The 7,851-nt window shown below is 45.7% G+C and overlaps 1 protein-coding gene across 2 annotated transcripts in view; it reads right to left on the bottom strand.

Moving 5' to 3' along the window:
• The window catches only part of TCP11L1 (t-complex 11 like 1), a 35,682-nt gene extending 32,944 nt beyond the window's left edge, over positions 1-2,738 (bottom strand). Inside the window, exon 1 of one of the 2 annotated variants that reach the window (XM_021684734.1) lies at positions 2,569-2,738. The gene's annotated coding sequence lies outside the window, so the exon portion shown is untranslated. Of the gene's footprint in view, positions 1-971; positions 1,067-2,568 lie in introns of those variants that run through there. The other variant, XM_021684733.1, reaches the window with a different exon arrangement.
• Positions 2,739-7,851: the final 5,113 nt, after the last annotated feature.

Here is a 7,851-nt window from a genome sequence, read left to right on the forward strand (position 1 = left end):
AAAAGTCGTTGGAAATCATGCTTTTTTAACTTCGCTTCCAAATGAAGACACTGGGCTGAGGAGCTGGTTCTCTGATTCTGTTGTGTGAATAACTAGGGATGACACATAGAAGGTAGAATCTTACAAAGCATGTAAGAATATGTGGGGCAAATATTTTTATTAACTTCTTGCCAGTCAGCAGGAAAAGATGGTAAGGAGGACGTTGCAAACAACCACAATGTATGGGGTTGGGTGGGGTTTTAATTTTTTAAGTTGCTGGTTAGAACAGTAATAATACTTAACACATTGGTTTGGGCCAGTTAAAAAAAAAGGGGGGGGGACCTGCAATTGTAGCCTCTTTTTACTGTAAAAGTTTTTCTCAAGTTCTTTACCCCCGAGTTTTTTCTAGAGGTCTCTCTTCCTAAGGTGTTTCTAATTAAGGGAGAAGACAGACACAATGTTTCTGCATTCACAATACTGCAAATAATTAGCATTTGTACCATCAGCACTTGGAGATCACAAAACATTGTCATAAACACTAATTAGTCTTTATTATATACCTTGGAGGGTAATCCAGGGATGAAAAGAAATGTTGACTGCTTCCAAAAGGTCTGGCAGACTCTCTTTTGCACATTAGACAGAGACGAATCACTTGATATAATTATCTGAACTTTCAGAATCCTCCATTAAGTAGAATGAAGTTACTGGAATTGACATTTTCAGGCCTGTATTTTTTTTCCAGGGCTGTATTATTTTTTTAAGATTTTATTTATTTATTTGACAGAGAGAGAGAGACAGCGAGAGAGGGAACACAAGCAGGGGGAGTGGGAGAGGGAGAAGCAGGCTCCCCGTTGAGCGGGGAGCCTGATGTGGGGCTCAATCCCGGGATCATGAGCTGAGCCGAAGGCAGACACTTAATGACTGAGCCACCCAGGCGCCCCTCCAGGCCTGTATTATTAATATGAAGGTTGCTTTAATGCAGTTCCCCTTACCTTCCAACATCCCACTCCAGACACCCATTTCCTCTGTCCTAAATCCTATTAGGCTCTGGATATGCTCCAAGATCCAAAAGGTAACATTGCCAGCATATTCTATGAGAAAGGACAAACACACACTTCTAATTTTATCCTCTTCACATGCTGAGAATGACCTCAGAAAGGATGAAGTAACTCTTAACTGCGCAGTCAGGAGGAAGGCATGCTTTTCTCTAACGCTCAGTTTAATAAACTAACCCCACCTTTTAAGATTCAGCTCGAGTCCTACTCCTCCCAGGACACTTCCCCACAGTGTCTGCACCTTTCTCTGAACTCCTGTCGGGCTAGTTACTGCACATCTGGCATACATCATTGCCTTAGATCCAATTCAACATACACTTATTTAAATAGGTCTGGAGAGGGAAACATGCTCACAAGGAAACGGAGTGAAGCTTAAGCTTTGGTGGCATGATGAAACCACTAAGGGAACATAGTGGAGGGATTAAGGAATTCCGCCTGGAAGGAGGCTGGGATAACCTTCCCGGAAAAGGAGACATTGGAGCCGTTCTTTTGAGAAGAGCAGGATTTCACGCAATTAAAAAATGTCTAGAGTGAGAGAGGAGGTGGAGAGGGGGGCATTTCACTCAGAGGGCACATGTGAAGGCACATGAAAATGAGAAAACTAGTGGAAGGTGATGAAGAGGGAAAGGTGGGTTGGGGGGAGCCCGTAAAATTGCTAGTTTTATTAAAAATAACTCTTCACCTAGATTTTTAACTTCTTCATGCCCAACACCAACCATATTTCCCACATATGCTCCATCCGTGTAAGTCTATGTTCCAAACAGATGCCCACTAAGTATTTGGTGACAGCGGTGTCATCTCTGTTGATGTCAGCGTGTGAGCAAAGGAGGGGCGTTGGTCTCAGGACGTACCTGGGTTCCAATTTTGGCTCTTTACTAGCTGGGGAACTTCAGTTTCCTCATCTGTAAAATGCAGCTGCCTACTTCTTCGATTTGGGGGTAAGATGAGACGACAGAATGTGCAGCTGGTACACTACAGGCTTTCCACAAAGGGGAGCTATAATTACTGGAACTGGTAGCTACAGGAACCACGGATTGCTTACAGCGTGCTCATTCAACAGTCACCAACTCCTCCGCCTGGAAAGGGAACCGGGGGTAGCAGGATCCTCGCACTGGTCCTAAAGACCTTCTACCCGAGCTACACGCCGGGCCCTAAAGCCGCCACAAGAGACTCCCCAGCAGAAAAGGTCTCTGAGCAAAGGAAAGGCGCCCTGTCTACAGTCGCCGGGAGCCGCTCCCTCCTGCACCCAGCGCCACTCAAGCTCAGCGCCCGGATTCCGTTGTAAACAACTGTTCGGGCCGGCGAGGGAGTGGCGGGCCGGCAGCTAGCGATGGCAGAGGGGCGCGCTAGGAGGACGGCCTCGAGGGCTGGGACAAAGGCCACCCTACGCCGCACCCCGCCGCCGTCCCTGCCTCCACCCGACAGCACGGGGCCCGACCTGCCCTGAGGAGGCGAAGAAATGCCTGTGATTTCCACCTGGCGCCTCCCGTGCGGGCCCCGCAGGGCTGCCAGCCTCTGCGTCCGCTTCCCTCACCTGCCGCGGAGTTCTTCCTCCTGCCGCTCGGGAGGGGAATGAGACGGGCGGCGGAGGCGCGGAGCGATGCGCGGCGAGCACGGGACACTTCAGCCTCTGCCCTTCCGAGGCCGCATCCCTCGCCGCGCTGCGGGCCGTCCTCCCCGCCCGGCTCCGGTGGGTAGCGGCCAGTGCGGCCGCTCCTCAAACGTCGGGAAGGAGGAGGCAGCCCTTTAGCCGGGAGGTGCCCGCCCCTCGTAGGGCGGCGCCATGTTTCCGTACGGAAAGGCGGGAGGCGCGGTCCCGTACGCGCGGAGTTTGCTCAATGGGCGGGAGCTCGAGCCGGGCGGCGCCATGTTTCCGTACGGAGATGCGAGAGGCGGGCTCCGAGTCGGCAGACAAGGCTCAGTGGGCGGTGGCTCGGACGGAGCCAGATGGTGCCCGCTTCACTCAGGGCGGCGCCATGTTTCCGTACAGAAAGGTGGGCGCTGTTGGGAGAGTGTGAGGCGGGAGAGGAACACGTGGTAGAGCCGGCGCGGAGTCTGTCAAATGAAAGAAAAAGGCCGCTTATTCGCAACCTCATTCAAAGCCTTCCCCGCCCGGGTTTTCGAACTTCAGTATTACCATGTTTCGTCACTGCACATAGTTTATTATTCTACCTAATCTGGGCTGTTAAAAAAAAAAAAAAAGCCATGCTTACCACCTAGATAGCCAAGCCTCACTTTAATGGCACAGATTCATTTTGGTTTGGGGATCCTCTCTTACCTAAGTGGTTGCTACACTTTGTCGATAGAAAGAGTGAGACTTCAGCCCGGAAGAGACGCGGGGCAAGGGGACGAACGGTTCCCATGAGGGTTCAGCTCGGTGTAGGTACATAAACAACAGTGAGGACTTGGAGCATTTTATGACTGTGTTCTAGAAGGGGAAAATATGCTAAGACAAGCCCGTTTTGGAGCCTCATCTGCCTCTATCACAGGAAGTGGGGGCCGTGATTATCTCGGCACTGGACTAGTGGCTGCTCCAAAAAAACCATGCTTTTCTCACCTTTTAGCAGTAGGGTAGCAAACTACGTGAACAGAGTTTTTGTACCTAATCTTAAAATGTAAAAGCTATCTGAGACGTCTGGGTGGCTCAGTTGTTAAGTGTCGGCCTTCGGCTCAGGTCATGATCCCAGGGTCCTTCCTGCTCCGCGGGAAGCCTGCTTCTCCCTCTCCCACTCCCCCTGCTTGTGTTCCCTCTCTCGCTGTCCCTCTCTCTGTCAAATAAATAAAATTTTTAGAAAAAAAATTAAAAGCTATGTGATTAACTGTTCATTTTGTAGAGATGCTATAAGACTTAGCATAAGTCATGTATGCCTTAATTAAACAAAATGAAGGTAATAATCTAGTCTCCTACCCGTAGCTTATAAAACTTGTTAAATTTAAATAACTAGAAAAGCAAGATGAAGTGAAATGAGTGCTTTCGAACACTACTAAATAGATCACATTAAGAATCAAACCATTCACTAACTAGCACATTAGGTATTTTTTCTTAAATACACAAGCACATCAAAGTCCTCAATGAGGATTCACTTTAGGAGAGAAAAAAACAAAACCCTTAAGATACTCAACCACCTGGAATAAAGATTCACCAAGAAAACATTAAGCTCTCACTGTGGAGTCCAGACTAATATACCATACAGTCTCTAGATTAGTGGTTCTCAAACTACACCCTAAAATTGTCTGGGGTGTGGGCATTCTAAAATGATCATCTGAAACTCTGGGGGTGATGCTGGGGGAAAAACTGTTAAGCTTTCCAGGTGATTCAAATGTGCAGCTAGGCAAGAACCACCTCCCCAGAGAGCTCCACCCTTGCCCCCGCCACATCTACACCCCTAGTGAGAGTCCACTACCTTCCTTGAAGGATTAATATAAACAATTTTCACTTGTGGAGGGGACACTTACAGTATTAAAACCATTGATTTGACTTGTAATGGTTACTTTTTATCTTCTGATATACTTGGAATTGTTTCAAATATTAAAAACATATGGACACCTTGTTTGATTTTTTTGGCTTCAAGCACTGGAAACTCAAACTACTTCAAAATAAAGGGAGTTCACAGCAAGGCTCCCTAGGGTTTGGAAGGAGAAAGCCAGCAGCTGTTCTAGAGAGCAGTACTGTTTTATCATCTCCCCAAGACACACAGGATGGCTCTCATCACATCTCTACTCCTTGCTGCAATCCCCAGCACCCCTCTGAATCACAGACTGGTTTCTCTATTTTCTTAGTTGTTGCTTCCTCCTAATTTGGATTTTTCTATATAGAATTTCCTTGAGCAAGCTGATTTTTGTGCAAAATCAGTCATTTGCCTATAGGTAAGCTGTTCTTGGATCAGTGCTTAGCCCTGGTCTACTTAGCTAGAGTGGTGGCAAGGCTCATAGTCACCTAGGCATCAGGTGTCTAAGTGGGGCCGGGTCCCCAAGGGGATATCATGGATGAGGGCACACAGCAAGCAGCTGGCAGTTTTAGTGATACAGGGGGGGTGCCCACAGCATTCATGGTAGCACAGGACCCGCACTTTAAAACGTTGACCATGCTTGCGGCGCCTGGGTGGCTCAGCCAGTTAAGCAGCTGCCTTCGGCTCAGGTCATGATCCCAGGGTCCTGGGACTGAGCCCAGCATCGGGCTCCCTGCTCAGTGGGGAGCCTGCTTCTCCCTCTCCCTCTGCCTGCCTCTCTGCCTACTTGTTCTCTCCCTCTGTCAAATAAATAAAATCTTAAAAAAAATAAAAAATAAAACTTTGACCATGATTGCAGTAAACAGGACCAATTTTTCTTAAACTTTATTCTTGCTTAGGAAGTTTGAGGTAAACTGATCTTGCTAGAATTTTCCATGAAATGAATGCCGCTGCTTCTAGGAACATGAATATAATAACTAGGCAGGGGCACCTGGGTGGCTCAGTTGGTTGGGCGACTGCCTTCGGCTCAGGTCATGATCCTGGAGTCCCGGGATCGAGTCCCGCATCGGGCTCCCTGCTCGGCAGGGAGTCTGCTTCTCCCTCTGACCCTCCTCCCTCTCATGCTCTCTGTCTCTCATTCTCTCTCTCTCTCAAATAAATAAAATCTTAAAAAAAAAACAAAACTAGGCAGTTAGTTTTGCTTCCCCTGAAGAAGTGTTAGGTTTTGCTTGCCAAATAATCATTCAATTATGTGCAAAGTAAAGGTCGCAAGTCAGATAGTACACACAGTTGCTCTATACTAATGTATAGTCTCGAGATTAGTGGTTCTCAACCCTAACTACATCTTGGAATCTCCGGGGGCGGGAGGGGGGGCAGGAGTTCTAAAAGGATCATCTGAGACTCCAGGGGTGATGCCAGGGAAGAATTAAGCTTCCCAGGTGTTTCGAGTTTGCAGCCAGGCAAGAACCACCTCCACACCCCAAGTATGGTCTCACCACACTTTCAGTAGTTTCTGAAAACTTCCTCACATTTAAATCACGAACGATCTTATCTTCTCTTTTTCACACAATAAAGACAGCTGCCTTCCCTTGTCTATGAAAACAAAAACGAAAAACAAAAAACCTGACAAAGTTATTCCCTGCTTTATTAGGAGAACTGGGATCACAGATATATTATAGAGTTCTCAACGTTCTCCCACTGAAAGACTGTTGGTATCAGATGTTAGAAAATAAAAGATTGACATGCTAGCATTTTGGTGCATCTCAGTTTTCCCTACTGCTCTTTTAGGGTTTGTTTGTTTTAAGCAATCTCTATACCCAAACGTGGAACTCAAATTCACAGACCCAAGATCAAGAATCACACACTCTACGGACTGAGCGAGCCAGGTGCCCCCTCCCAACCTTTCTTTAAAAGTTTAAGTAGAAAAATTGTTTCCTTTTAATCTTTTGATTATTGTATGGATGAACAGTTTCAAATTGTAATTGTATTATATTGCTTGTCTATTTACCAAATATATCCTGACAGTGCAGTTCCAAAATGATCATGACCTTGGATGAAAAGTTGAAGATTTTAGGGGCACCTGGGTGGCTCAGGTCTTGATCCCGGGACTCCGGGAACAGGATCCAGTCCTGCATCAGGTTCCCGGCTCAGCGGGGAGTCTGCTTCTCCCTCTGACCCTCCCCCCTCTTATGCTCTGTCTCAAATAAGTAAAATCTTAAAAAAAAAAAGTTGAAGATTTTAGTGCTAATGACCAATTCACAAGAAGTACAGGATATGAGAGGAACATGATAAAAGTTAGTACAGGTTTGCAATCAGCAAAATCCAGACTGGAGAAACTCAGGAAGTAACCAGGTTTATTCAATGACAGAGGCAGAGCGAGAAAAAGAGGAGGAGGAGAAGGAAGGAGGAGTTAAAAGAAGAACATATAGATTAAGAGAGACTTTTTTTAAAAAAAGATTTTACTTGACACAGAGAGGGAACACAAGCAGCAGGAGCAGGAGAGGGAGAAGCAGGCTTCCGGCGGAGCGGGGAGCCCGATGTGCGGCTCGATCCCAGGACTCGGGGAATCATGACATGAGCCAAAGGCAGATGCTTAACAACTGAGCCACCCAGGCACCCCAGATTAAAAGAGACTTAAGAAGCACATTAACCAATTGTAATTTATGGACCTTAATGGATCCCTATTTGAGTAAACTGTCAAAATCATTTGAGATCAGAAAATGTGACTACTGACTGCATATTTGATGGTATTAAGGAATTGTGGGTTTGTGTGTATGTAATGATGATATTGTGGTTATTTTTTTTATGTCCTTATCTTTTAGCCATGCATTCCTTGCTCCCACCCCAGCAAACGTCAGACATCATATCACTTAATCTATTAAATTTCAGAATGCATGGGGGTATAGATGAAATGAGACTGGCCATGAGTTGCCAATTGTTGAAAGTGGATAATAGGTACATGGAAGTTATTCTTTTATTCTGTTCTCGCCCATTTTTAAATGTTTGTATTTTTCCCCAATAAACTTAAAAGATGTTGAAGTTTTCAAAATCATCAGGACAGTTCAATTTCTGACTTGTCTACTGTTTATGGTAATTAGCAAATTCACTTTATCATAGCCTGAGTTTCTCTCTTGTATCTTTAAGGAGTACCTCTTAGGGTAAAAACCACACTCCTATTAACTTGTAATTATAGACTTCCTTACTATTTAATACTTTGTTATGTAAACACTGCAATGTCATATCATTAAATTTCTATGATGTTCTATAAAGTATTGGGCACAGTACTTATAAATCAGCTCACCCTAAAGAGGTTAATATCTAACAGCAATACACCATCTAATACTTAGTTTCAGACACAGAAGTTTATA

The sequence above is a fragment of the Neomonachus schauinslandi genome, chromosome 11 (genome assembly GCF_002201575.2).
Source record: "Neomonachus schauinslandi chromosome 11, ASM220157v2, whole genome shotgun sequence".
NCBI classification, from domain to species: domain Eukaryota; kingdom Metazoa; phylum Chordata; class Mammalia; order Carnivora; family Phocidae; genus Neomonachus; species Neomonachus schauinslandi.